The sequence below is a fragment of the Desmodus rotundus genome, chromosome 1 (assembly GCF_022682495.2).
Source record: "Desmodus rotundus isolate HL8 chromosome 1, HLdesRot8A.1, whole genome shotgun sequence".
In the NCBI taxonomy this organism is placed as follows: Eukaryota; Metazoa; Chordata; class Mammalia; order Chiroptera; family Phyllostomidae; genus Desmodus; species Desmodus rotundus.
The window spans coordinates 148,564,183-148,578,397 of NC_071387.1; positions in this window are offsets into that span (position 1 = coordinate 148,564,183).

The window sequence follows — 14,215 nt, forward strand, 5'->3', positions numbered from 1 at the left end:
ACTGTAAACTGCAGGAGATCAGAGACTGAGTCTTAGACTCCTGTTTCCTCTGCCAGTGCCAAGGCCACTTAAGCAACTACTAGTAGGTGCAAAATACAGTGAGTCATGAGACTAAAATAGCCCTAAATAAAAGTATTCTTCTCCAATCCCCAATTGGAGCAGCTGCATTCTTTAACTCCCCAGAAAATATTGCTTTCTCCTCTTCTTACACATTTACTGGAAATGGGAGACTGTGAGCACCCCGAGATCTTTCAGCCAGGCTGACAATCAGCTTGTATGCAATGGTATGACCAAAGTGATTGGTGAACTACTGAAATGCTTTTATACCTGGTGGTATGAAAGTAGGCACTGCCCAAGCCTCCAAATGTTCTCCTACTGCCACCTAGACTCCAGTATGATCTCCTCTTGACTAATTATGTCTACAAAGACCTATTTCCAAATAAGGAGACATTCTGAGGTACTGGGAGTGAGGACTTTAATACATGAATTTGACGGGTAGTGTGGGATGGGCACAATTCAACTTTTAACATCCTCTGTCAACTTAAATTCAACACTTGGCACAACAAGAGGTCTCTAGAATTCACTCCAGTTCACATGATTTGCCCATTCATGTGATAGAGTACTTAGTAAATATTTTGACTGTTACCTTGCTCCAAAGCAGTTCATTCATTGCTAGTAGACTGACTGATTTCCCAAGTGGTATATATAAAACCTTTTTGTTCCACATTTGGATAATAGTAGGAATACTATAGATTAGTGTATTAGAGATTCTCAACCAGCTGCATTCTTACAATTCCATGTTCATATTTTACCAAATAGATATGCCTAACCCCCTCCCAGTGTCTAAGGAGAAACAAAAGCTGATGACAGCATACTGAAGGCTGGGGACTTTTGACATGCATCCATGGGAGTCTCTGAATTCCTGATCTGTTGGGATGAGCCAAGGTAGAATGAAGCTGTCTTCAATGGTAGAAAGAGTACCTGCAAGAGGATAAGAACGATCTTGCAGAGCAGAGGAGACCTTGGTAACCCTCTAAACCTTCAGCAAACTAAGGATCTCAACTATAGACATGTATATAAGGTTCCCATGTCCTCCTATGCAAATTCAGGGTATACTAGCTAGGACAAATTTTCTCAAAACATGTTTTCCTGTTAATCAAGGATTATTCTCATTGTGGCTACATCTACTAACTGTCACCATGGGCAGTACACATCATTTTTCATCTTCTCTTTTGCCAGAAAAGAATAACAGTTCTAATATTTGAATATCAGTTTGCAACTTTAAAATTCACTAGGGTTGGATCTCTGCTGCATGTATCTGGAGGGTAAGATATCATCTGTTTGGGGGGAGGGTGCAGGGCTTAAGAGATGGCATTTTCAGGCAGGGATATTAGCAATCCTGTAGACCAATAGTTTTCAATTGTTTTCTTTCAAAGTTTAGTAAGAGCAGTTCTTTTTTTTTTTTTAAGTATTTTGACTAGTGTTATTCTTCACAGCTAACAAGTGTGAAAACCTGTGATATAGGCCAACACCTTCATTCTTGGAGATGAGAATTCTGCTGTTCTGAAAGGTTTGGACCTTGTTGGGGAGCTCAGAGATGTCTTCCCTCGGGAAACAATAGAGTGGATTCAAGTGGCCCTGTTCTCAGACCAGTGCTCTTGCTTCCACACCTCTCTGTCTCTACTCCCAGCCTTTGATATTTAATTCAAGTGTATCTGGTCATTCTCTTGTTCTATTTCTTTTAACCATTTGAAAAGTCCTTTCAAAACAAGGTCCCTGTTCACAGAATCCTGAGAGGAGCTGTGGCTACAGAAGGAGAGAGCCTGTGGCGCCCACAGTAAGGAGACATCTAAGTGCAAACATCTGGATAGCTGGCTCAGGCTCCGCCTCCGTGCAATGACAGTATGAAGCTTTGACAAACTCTCTTGATCTCTTATTATTTCCTCCGAGCCACATGCTGAATTATTTGGTGAAGCATCTGTTTCTCTAATGTTGGAGATTGGGAGGAAAGGAGAAAGAGACAAGGAGATAACAGTTTAAGGCTTCCATAACTTTAGGCTTTCCTGATAAGTCCTCCCCTCTGTCTCTTGGGCCCTAGCTCATCCCTAGAGTATGGGCTTCTCACTTTTTGCCTGAGGGTAGCATCAGGTTCTAACCAATGTCAAGGTGTCCATGTTCCTTAAGGGCTCATGGTATCTGGAGGTGGTCTGGAGTGTTCTGGGAGTGTAACAACCTTGGGCACTAAGAGGCTGATCCTGCTCTTTCCCCGGAATGGGACTCTAGCCCTATTCCAAGAATAGCCACCTGATCTCTTCCCCCTTCTGATGGAATGGCTTTCAGTGTCCTAAAGAGGGAGAAAAATATACACTTAATTTCCAACAGGTGATTCAGCTACATTATCGTACATTTATGTGCAACTCAACTTTTGAACTATGAGTGACACTTGAAAATAAACCCCACTGCCAAGAGGCTCCACTTGGTGCATCGCTTTGGTCTGGGAATAATCTATTTGGAATTGTAAACTGTACTGCTTGATATAATGGACTTCAGTTTTCATTTGGCCCATATCCCCCATGACCCTGAGGAATTCTTTACAAAGGAACATCTGAAAGTGCTCTTGTAGGTGTCTCAGAGGCCGGATGTTTGACTGAACAATAGGAGTGATGTTTCTATACAGAACACCAAATAGTAGATGAAGGTTCAAGATGTAGAAATGTTTTTTGCTCTCTATGTTTTTGAGTTTCCCATCTTAAAAGAAGAAACACAAGTACACTTAATAATTCCTGCATTCTGACTAGGATGGAAAATGACATAAGTATTTGGCCTGAATTTTAAATTTTTTGGTCATAGTGAAAGGCAAGGGATTGGGGCAGATTTACATGCATTAAAGCTCTGATTACAAGGGGAAATGGGGAAAGGACAAGATGAGAATCTAGATTTTTCCCTTGATGGTTGGGGGTGGGTTGATTAGGAGTTTCTTTCTACACAGCAACAGTTTCAGGTCCTAGACTGCCCACCCATGTGCACATGACTAGCTTGTTTTGCTGAGTGGGAAATTTTCCTCCTGAGACATTTACCCTAACCTAAGAAACAAACTAGCTCAGCTTGGGTTCTTCAAGGAGCAGAGCCTGAGGCAGACGTTTATGTGCTACAGCTTTGTTAGAGAGTGCAACCCCAGGGAAAGAGTGGGGAAAAGGACTGGGGTGGAAAGGTAGGAGAGCCAACACAATGGTGTATTACCCACTCCACAGCAGGTGTCAAACACAACTGATTGTTCAATCTCATAGGACTGTCTTCTAAGAGAAAGACAAAATTTATTTTTTTAATATATTTTATTGATTATGCTATTACAGTCATCCCATTTCCCCCCCTTTATTCCCCTCTGCCTTGCAACCCCCTCCCACTCCCATCCCCCCTGCCCCTAAGTTCGTGTCCATGAGTCATACATATAAGTTCTTTGGCTTCTACATTTCTTGTACTATTCTTAACTCCCCCTATTTTGTACCTACCAATTATGCTTCTTATTCTCTGTACCTTTTTCCCTATTCTCCTCTCTCTCCCTCCCCACTGACAACCCACATGTGATCTCCATTTCTGTGGTTCTGTTCCTGTTCTAATTGTTTGCTTCGTTTTTATTTTTTTAGGTTTGGTGGTTGATAGTTGTGAGTTTGTTGTCATTTTATTGTTCATAGTTTTTGATCTTCTTCTTTTCATTAGATAAGTCCCTTTAACGTTTCATGTAATAAGGGCTTAATGGTGATGAACTCCTTTAGCTATACCTGTCTGGGAAGCACTTTATCTGCCCTTCCATTCTACATGATAGCTTTACTGTATAGAGTAATCTCAGATATAGGTCCTTGCCTTTCATGACTTGGAATACTTCTTTCTAGCCCCTTCTTGCCTGTAAGGTTTCTTTTGAGAAATCAGCTGATAGTCTCATGGGAACTCCTTTGTAGGTCACTGTCTCCTTTTCTCTTGCTGCTTTTAAGATTCTCTTTTTCTCTTTAATCTTGGGTAATGTAATTATGATGTGCCTTGGTGTGTGCTTCCTTGGGTCCAACTTCTTTGGGACTCTGAGCTTCCTGGACTTCCTGGAAGTCTATTTCCTTTGCCAGAGTGGGGCAGTTCTTCTTCATTATGTTTTCAAATAAGTTTTCAATGTCTCGCTCTTCCTCTTCTCTTTCTGGCACCCCTATGATTCAGATGTTGGAACATTTAAAGTTGTCCCAAGGGTTCCTAAGCCTCTCCTCATATTTCTGAATTCTCGTTTCTTCATTCTGTTCTGGTTGAATGTTTATTTCTTCTTTCTGGTCCAAACCATAGATTTGACCTGGTTTCCTTCCCATCACTGTTGGTTCCCTGTACATTTTCCTTTAATTCACTTTTCACGGCCTTCACTCTTTCCTCTATTTTGTGACCATACTCAACCATTACTGTGAGCATCCTGATTACCAGTGTTTTGAACTGTGCAACTGATAAGCTGTCTATCTCTTCATCACTTAGTTGTATTTTTCTGGAGCTTTGATTTGTTCTTTCATTTGGGCCTTTTTTTTGTTTGTTTTTTGTCTCCGTGCCTGTTAGGTAGTAAGGGACAGAGTCTTAGGTGTTCACCAGGACTGGGCAACCCAAGTTGCTGTGTTGTAGTGCTGTACGTGAGTGAGGGGGTCCAAAAGGGAACAATGCTGCTTGCTGGGCTCTCCACTGGCTCTCAGTAACTTCCTCTGCTACCCACAAGTAAATTGGGCCCTTCTGGTGCTGATTCCCGGGTGGGTGAGTTTGTGTACGTTGTAGGATCCTGTGGGTCTCTCCAATGAACTCTCCTGTGAAGCTGGGAGTTTCTCCCACTGCCGCTGCAACCCCCACAGGTGTTTTCAGTCAGAGGTTTTGAGACTTTATTTCCCAGCACTGGAACCCTAGGTTGCATAGTATGTCTTGCTCCCCAGTTGTTCCTCTGGGTTTATCTGCATGCAAATGTGGGACTGCTTGCTCCGCCAGCTGCCACCTCGCCCAGTCCGTGAACTGCTGCCTTGCCCACCCTAGTCTTCCAGCCGCTGCCTTGCTGCAAGTCTTCTCTGCCCAGCTGCCCATCTCCGCCCCTCCTACAGGTCTGGATGAATGTTTCTTCTTTAACTCCTTGGTTGTCAGACTTCCATACAGTTTGATTTTCTGGCAGTTCTCATTGTTTTTTGTTTTTAAATTAGTTGTCTTTCTTTTGGTTGTGCAAGCAGGCAAATTGTGTCTACCTACACCTTCATCTTGGCCAGAAGTCAAAAAAGACAAAATTTATATTCTGCCTCCTATTGGTCAGTGAGTTGTCAAATAGGACATTAACTGCCTAGACCCTTAACTGCCACATTCTGGATTGTGTAAGTGTGAACACTGAGTGGCCCTATGCCCCATCAACATTGAGGAAGTTGAGGCCCAGGCCAAGAGGAATCAAGGTGAAAGAGGCAAGTTGTCAGGTTGTTAGGGACTCCATGAAGTTGGTCATAGTAGTGGAGGCTGTAAAGGACTATCGACTCTAGTGTCTTCCCAGGCCTGAGACTAAAAGTGGGGTTTTTGTTGTTGTTGTTAGCTTTTATGAGTTTTTTTAAAAGATTTTATTTATTTTATTTTTAGGTAGAGGGGAAGGGAGGGAGAAAGAGAAGGAGAGAAACATCAATGTGTGGTTGCTCTTGTGTGTCCCCTACTGGGGACCTGGCCCACAACCCAGGCATGTGTCCTAGACTGGGAATTGAACCAGTGACCCTTTGGTTCGCAGGTCAGTGCTCAATCCACTGAGCCACACCAGCCAGGGCTGAAAGTGGGATTTGACTTCACATTCTAGGTGGCTCCACCTTCTTCACTTCTTTCCCATTCCCATCTTTTTATCTTCTCATCTCCATTCCCTGCTCCCTGGTTTGAGCTAACCCATCAGTGTGGTAGACACTGATATACACCATGGAGATCCCTCTTCAAGGGAAGATTTGCAGACCAGCAGTAGGAAGCACAACCAGTAGACAGTCTCCAGCTGTCAACTCCTTCAGGATCTGCCTCAGCTGAAGAGAATCTCTTTGCCCAAAGCCATGCCCATCTCGGGCAGTCTGCAACTAAATTGGGCTGGCCATTGATTTCAGGGATATTAAGTCCCAGGCAATTGTTTTGGGACAACTCCAAAGGACATTGTATACTCCTGAGCTCCTCACTGGGTTGACCTGTGTTGCAGTTTGATTTCTCCTGCTGCCTAACATGCTTTACCCCACCTTTCTGTCATAGGTGTTCATTTTAATAAACATCTTTGTTTCCCAAATGTCATTTTAGCATCTGTTTCTGGAGAACCCACCCCGCCGTAATCAGCTTACAGTATTGCATGCCCAGAATGTGTCAAATTTGTATAATAAATTGAAAAGTTAAGCCACTCAAAAATCTACAACTTGACTTCTACGTCCCAACCCTGGTCCCCAGTTGCCTCAAGGGAAATAGTCCTGAATTTCTTCCAGGAGCAGTGGTGTCAGTGACAGCAGTGCATTTGTGATTCACACTGGTAACACCACATGGAGATATGTGGGGCCAGAGGAACCCAGACATTTCTGCTACTAAGTTCACAAAGCAGTGTCTTTGAGGCATCGCCATACATGTGACCTCACGTGTATTCAAAGATTAGGTATATTCAAAGGCCAGGCCATATAGGTGCAATTATGTTCAGTAGTTGGTGACTGTAGAATATCTGAGCCCTCATTTTTCCTCTCTAGATTGTTTACAACTGTCCTGGCTCCCATGTTTATTCGACCAAGTAAAAGGCAGAGAGCCCCATATCCTTCCTTTCTCCCCCATCTCTGCTTTCTCAGGGTGGCCACATTTAACATTACAGTGGCTTAGGGAGTAGTGGGAAGCTTTTGTGGAAGACATTGAGATGAAAGACAGTAATAGAAAATTGGTGCTGATGATTCATAATTCTGTTTGCATCAACATTGGACACTGTGGGGTGGCATCATAGGGGCATACCTTGTGTGGCATCACAGCCTGCCTCCTCCCATGAATGAAACTCACACAGAACATGTAGGGCATGCTTACGTGCTCCAGCACCCATACACTCCACATACCTTCCTTAGGAGGATCCTTCCTTCCATGAAGTTGTACTCGAAGCCTCTTTGTCAGTCTCTCCCAATAAAAATAATACATCCCTTTTTAAAGAAAAATGGAAAAGGTATTTGAGAATTGAGCATTTGTTGGAACCATCTGTTCTCAATTTCCGTATTTCTCAATTCAGACTTAGTGTAAATGATGCAGAGACACTGGGAGGAAGCTCCCTGTTTGCTCCATGTGATATAGCTCAGTCCTGGTGTGATGTGTGTATTCCTTCTGTGTCCTACCCTAACTGTTGATTCACTTTTTGGAGTTGGGAATTTTTGGGAGATCACCAATGTAACTCAGTGAATTAACAAGAAACTAGGCCAAAGAGACCCAAAGGAAGTCAAAGAACCGGCACAGGTAAGTTAGGTGCTATGGCAGAAACAACTGGGACCCACCAACTGTGTAGTCAAGTTAGGTCACATGACTAACTCTGCCCTATAGAATATGTGCAGAAGGTATATATGGCACTTCTGAGTTGAGTCAGTTACAAGTTGATAGGCCTCCAATCATAATCTCTTTCTACTCCAGTGAACTTGAAGACCGCAGCTTCCAAGTGGTGAAGTAACAAAATAAACACCACTCAAGCCACGATAGACATCTTTTCTCTTCCTGTGTTCCTTGGTTCCTAGAGCCTCCTTGGGCTTTCAGGTCTCCCTATCCTCCTGCCCCCATTCTTTACATTACGTCATTCCTTGCTAACGAGGCTAGCAGTAGGAGCTGACAAAAAGATACACTTATGTGTGAGTAATGTGAGACTCAGAGACACACCAGTCAATATAGAACTTGTCTCTGAGACATAATTTCAGGTTCTCCTATGTTGCCTGTGTCTCTGTGAGCCCCATGCTGTCACAAAGGAACACCATTATGCCTTTTTGATTATTACTTTCATAACTCGTCCTTTAACTAGAAATCATGTAATTGTAATTTTTCTCCAAGGGAATGCCCATCTAGTCAGATTTCATACAGTACTAAGTCTTTGTCCTCCATTATCTACAGTTAATGATAGAAAATATTATACCTCAATAAATTTAAGTATAATTTATTTGCCCTTGTTTTTTCAAGCTAATCAAATGTCATTTTCACTTTTCTGGTGTTTCTTTACAACTGAGAAAATCCTTAGCTTTTTCTAAGTCAAGATCAAAATAAACATATAATAAGGTATTACATAATATAGGTCTCATCAAAATTGTTGTTTAATCCACTGATTATGAAAAACTAGTCGTCTACACTCTTACTTGTATCCCAGATTGAGATTCTGCCATAGCCCAGCAGAAGTAGAGACCTTTTCATATGACATTTGAACAAATAGGAGCTTCCGGGCCCAGCCACAGATTTCTGGTTTTATATAAAATATGTATCTAAGTCCTGGCTTTATTTTCATCCATGAATTCCCTCATGGTTCCTGGTGTGTTCTTCTGGCTGCTACTACCATCGCTAACTCCACAACAAGAACATCAGGATTCCAAGGACACTGTGTCTCCTTGATTTGTCAAGGGACCCTGCCTGGCCTGGCTTCCTGATGGCATCCACATCAGTCATTGTCTTCTCCTCTCATTCGAACCCTTCCCCCCTTTCCCAGCTGTTCATATATTACCACTTGCCAGATCCTTGTTATTATTGTTCTTTGAGGTCCTTTCTGAATAAGGGCAAGTTTACAAGTTAAACCTTATGGGACTGAATTTTCAAGTTGTGAACCCAAACCTTTTAGTGATTACTCTTTTCCAAATGCAGCTTCCTGCCCTCATGAAAAAAACAAAACAAAACAAAACATTGTCTCCAAAGACATTCAGACATCTAGTAGCTATTGCCAAAGAATATATTGTTGGTGATTTAAGTGTAAGGGAACCAGAAACATATGGATTACATTTCCTTTTAAATGAGCATGGTCTTCAAAATGAAGGGAATGAATTAATTATTTGGCAATATCCAGTTTAGAGGTGGTCAGTATTAAAGTATTTGAAAGGTAAGGTGGAGAACCGGGCCTACTTTCAGGATTTTCCATCCCTGAGTAGCAAGGAGCTGCTGTCATGGTTCTGTTAAGGCCACTTCCCAGCCGTGAGACCTGTCATGCCACACAAGTGCTGGCATGGGCTGGCAGACCGTCACTGTCCAAAGGCATTATGAGTGATGGCTCATCACTCAGATGCAGTTAACACTCACAAATACGGGGTTCGTAAGTGCAGGACACAACACTGATGGAGGTTTTATTTTTATTTTTATTTTTTGAATTTTTATTATTATTATTCTTTAAATATATTTATTGATTATGCTATTACAGTTGTCCCATTCCCCCCCCTCACTCCACTCCATCCTGCCCACCCCCTCCCTCCCACATTTCCCCCCTATAGTTCATGTCCATGGGTCATACTTATAAGTTCTTTGGCTTCTACATTTCCTACACTATTCTTACCCTCCCCCTGTCTATTTTCCACCTATCATTTATGCTACTTATTCTCTGTACCTTTCCCCCCTCTCTCCCCCTCCTGCTCCCCTATTGATAACCTTCCATGTGATCTCCATTTCTGTGGTTCTATTCCTGTTCTAGTTGTTTGCTTAGTTTTCTTTTGTTTTTGTTTTAGGTATGGTTGTTAATAACTGTGAGTTTGCTGTCATTTTTACTGTTCATGTTTTTTTATCTTCTTTTTCATAATAAGTCCCTTTAACATTTCATATAATAAGGGCTTGGTGATGATGAACTTCTTTAATTTGACCTTATCTGAGAAGCACTTTATCTTCCCTTCCATTCTAAATGTTAGCTTTGCTGGATAGAGCAATCTTGGATGTAGGTCCTTGCCTTTCATGACTTGGAATACCTCTTGCCAGCCCCTTCTTGCCTGTAAGGTCTCTTTGGAGAAATCAGCTGACAGTCTTATGGGAAGTCCTTTGTAGGTAACTGTGTCCTTTTCTCTTGCTGCTTCTAAGATTCTCTCCTTCTGTTTCATCTGGGGTAATGGAATTATGATGTGCCTTGGTGTGTTCCTCCTTGGGTCCAGCTTCTTTGGGACTCTCTGAGCTTCCTGGACTTCCCGGAAGTCTATTTCCTTTGCCAGATTAGGGAAGTTCTCCTTCATTATTTGTTCAAATAAGTTTTCAATTTTTTGTTCTTCCTCTTCTTCTTCTGGCACCCCTATAATTCGGATGTTGGAACGTTTCAAGCTGTCCTGGAGGTACCTAAGCCTCTCCTCATTTTTCCGAGTTCTTGTTTCTTCATTCTTTTCTGGTTGGATGTTTCTTTCTTCCTTCTGGTCCACACCGTTGATTTGAGTCCCAGTTTCCTTCGCATCACTATTGGTTCCCTGTACATTTTCCTTTGTCTCTCTTAGCACAGCCTTCATTTTTTCATCTAGTTTTCGACCAAATTCAACCAATTCTGTGAGCTTCCTGATTACCAGTGTTTTGAACTGTGCATCTGATTGCTGCTTAGTTGAATTATTTCTGGAGCTTTGAAGTGTTCTGTCATTTGGGCCACTTTTTTTTTGTCTTGGTGAGTCTGTTACTTAAAGGGGTAGAGCTTTAGGTGTTCACCAGGGTGGGGTAACGCTGGTCGCTGCTCTGTGACACTGTACATGGGGGAGGGGCCAAGAGGGAGTAATGGCGCTTGCTCTACTCTCCACCGGATTTCAGTCACTCCCTCCACTACCCACAATCAAATTGGGCCCCTCTGGGGCTGGTTCCCGAGTGCGTGGGCTTGTGCATGCTCTAGGCCCCTGTGGGTCTCTCCAACAACCTCTCTTGTGAGCCTGGGAGTCTCTCCTGCTGCCACCCCAACCCCCACGGGCGTTTTCAATCAGAGGTTTGAGGCTTCATTTCCCTGCGCTGGAGCCCTGGGTTGCGCAGTCTGCTTTGCTCCCTGCCGTTTGTCTGGTTTATATGTGCGCGAATGTTGGGCCGCAGGGTGCTACCCACTGCTCTGCCTGCCCTATTCTCCGCCACTCTGAGTCCGGCCCTCTAGGTCTATCTGTGCGCGAATGTGGGGCTGCAGGGTCTGCTAGTGGTCAGACTGCCGGCCCTGTTCGTCCCACACTCCGCCAGTCTCCATTCCACCATGGTAACGCAGTCCTCTCCACCCCAGCTGCCCGTCTCCGCCCCTCCTACCGGATGAATGTTTATTTTTTATCTCCTTGGTGTCGGACTTCCTTGCCATTCAATTTTCTGTCAGTTCTGGTTGTGCGAGTAGGCGCAGTGCGTCTACCTGTGCCTCTATCTTGGTTCTCCCTAATGGAGGTTTTAAACAGTTGAAGTATCAGTTACCAGCCCAGTCTTTGTAAACAGAAAGGTCTTAGGTTTTAAATCATAGCTAAGTGACCTTGAACAAATCCCTTTGCTTTTCTAGGTCTGTGTCCTCCTTGGTATGAGCATTAAATAAGACAATGTACCTAAAGTGCCAGGTTTAGACCTTCAAACATTCATTACTCTGCATAGTTATTTGATCCCTAATGGAGGGAAAAGTGAGTTTTTGTCACTACAGCAAGAACAATGATGGTAGCATTTCCTGTATCAGACCCAATCTGATGTAGTGTACGCTTCCAAGTGTTACACAATGTGTAGGGTTGGTGAGTGGTCTGATATAACAAGCATCCTTAGATCATCGGGTTGTTTTTTCAAGCTAGTCAAATTTTATTTTCATTTTTTGATGTTTGTTTAGTTATCATCAATTACATGTTTTCCTTAGATATTTGTCGCATACAAAAAGACAAACCAGAAATAAGGAGACCAAAAATGCCACAAACACAGGGGACGAAGTTACCTAAAAGATGTGATATTTTCCCACAAATACAAATACCCCTGCATGAGCAAGAATACTCTCAGAGAGGATGTAAAATGTGCCGATAGGCCTGTGCCGGCTCTGGGGGCACACATATGGAGCTATGCAGGGGGAGGTATTGGCTGATGGTGTGGGCTGTCTTTGTATTTTAAACACTTGGTAGACTAGTGAAAGTTAAAATCTAAGTTGGAAATTATAATAAGAAATATTGAGCAGCCCTTAAGTGCAGGACAGTGAGCAAGCGAGGGTGGGGAATTCAGACATTGAGATGAGCCAGCCAGGACCTGCAGTCAACAAATGGAATTCAAGAAAGTCTTGTAATAAAGGCAGCATTATATTATGAATAACCTGCCATCTAGCTCTGTAAGGAAAAGGAAAATTTTCCTTCTACTTCCAAGCTTGTGTGAGTTGGCAGCCTTTTTGACATCTGGTCCTGGTACATTTCTCTGTCATTCTAAAACAAGCCCAGGTGCCCAGGAAAAGGGACCTTAGCTGGCCTCAAACCATTCTCACAGCCTTTGTTTCTTGGTTACTTTAATTACCTAAAGTGCTTGGCTCTTTCACAGTCACAGCACGCGTAACAGGCAATGTAATATTCCTTTCTGCTACCCAGCCAGGTTCCTTCCGTCTTCCTTCTCTTTGTCATTAAGCTATCCTCTCCTGACCCAAGTAGGTTGCCTTAGAGCTATCTTGGACTTATTTCTCTACTTCATTTCCCAAGATGCTAAATGGCCACATCCTGTTGACTTAAAAAAAAATTATTGAGATGTAATTCACATATAAAATTTGCGTATTTAAGGTGTACAATTTGATGGCTTTTAGGATAGCCACAGATATGTTCGACCATCACCACAGCCAACTTTAGAACATTTTCATCCTCTCAAAAAGAAACAGTTTCTTTCTAGCTATTACCTGTGTACTCTCGCATGCCCCCATCTACCCCACCCCGCCCCTTGCCCTCCAGCTCTAAGCAACCACTACTCTACTCTGTGTGTCTAGTAGAGTTGCTTATTCTAGACTTTCATATGAATAAAATAATCTAATATGTATTGGGGGGGCTAGCCTCTTTCAACTAACTTAATGTTTTCAAGGTTCACTCATGTTGTAACATGTGTCAGTATTTCATTCCTTTTTATGGCCCAATAATATACCACCTTTTGTTCCATTCATGAGTTGATGGACACCTGGCTTGTTTCTCCTTCTTCACGGCCAGGAATAATGCTATTGTAAACAGTCACCTGCAAGTGTTTGTGTGGACACATACTTTCACTTCTCTTGGGCAGATGGCTGGGCCATGTAGTAACTCTGCGTTTAATGGTCTCACAGCTGCAAGACTGCTCTCCAAAGCAGCTGTGCCGTTTTCCATTCCCACAGCAGTGTGTGAGGATCCCATTTTCCCCACGTCTTCTCCAGCACTTGTGACTGTTGGACATTTTTATTCTGGCTATCCTGTTTACTTCCAAAGTATTCTTTTTCTCTAACCTAGAGAACATCTCCCTTACCTAGACCTTTTTATTCTTTCCCAGTGTTGCTATCCTAGTCTAGCATTTTGTCACCTCATGCAGAATTCTGGAGTCTAAACTGATTTTATTTCTCCCCTTTTCAAATCACACTGCCCAGTCCTGCCAAACTCTATATGTGAAGTGTGCATTCATCTCTGCTTAATATTCCTCAGGTTTCTTTAGTGGCTTCTGTTCCTCTCACACCAAATCTGAATGTCTCTTGTCGGCTGTCCGGGTACCTGTGGAAAGTCTGGCCCTACCCACCCTCCTCACCACAATCCTCACTCTCCCTGACCAAATTCTCAGGCAGCTCTCGCTCTCTTCCTGGAAGTGCTGCTGCCTGCTCAGTCTTGCCTCCTCAGCCTTAGGCTTCTCACTGTGAATGTCCCTTTTTCTCTCTTCCTTGACCAAAACCCAACAGAGCTTCCAAGATCATTTCTCTGACTCTTTACTGGTTCTTTCCTCTGTCCCAGAGGTGGGTGTGGCCAATCATGTGTCCAAGACGTAGGCCTCTCTTATACTTTCTCCCAGGAATGAACATCTGAGCCAAGTGACATGAGGATTGAAAAATGGTACCAGTGGCCTTCTGAAAAGACTCTTCTTTCATTTCTTTTATGCAGATCCCTGATTCAGCATTGCCTTGGAAGCCTGGCCCTTCCATGACCTGATGCTTTACCTCTTTTCTTGAGTCTATAATCAATCCCCTTAAATTACCTATATGTTCCCTTTTATTTATTTGCTTATATGAGTCAAAGTCAGCCTTTGCTGATTAAACCTAATCATCCTAAAAGATACATCAAGCATAATGATACTAGTATGAAAAGTTTCTTCAACA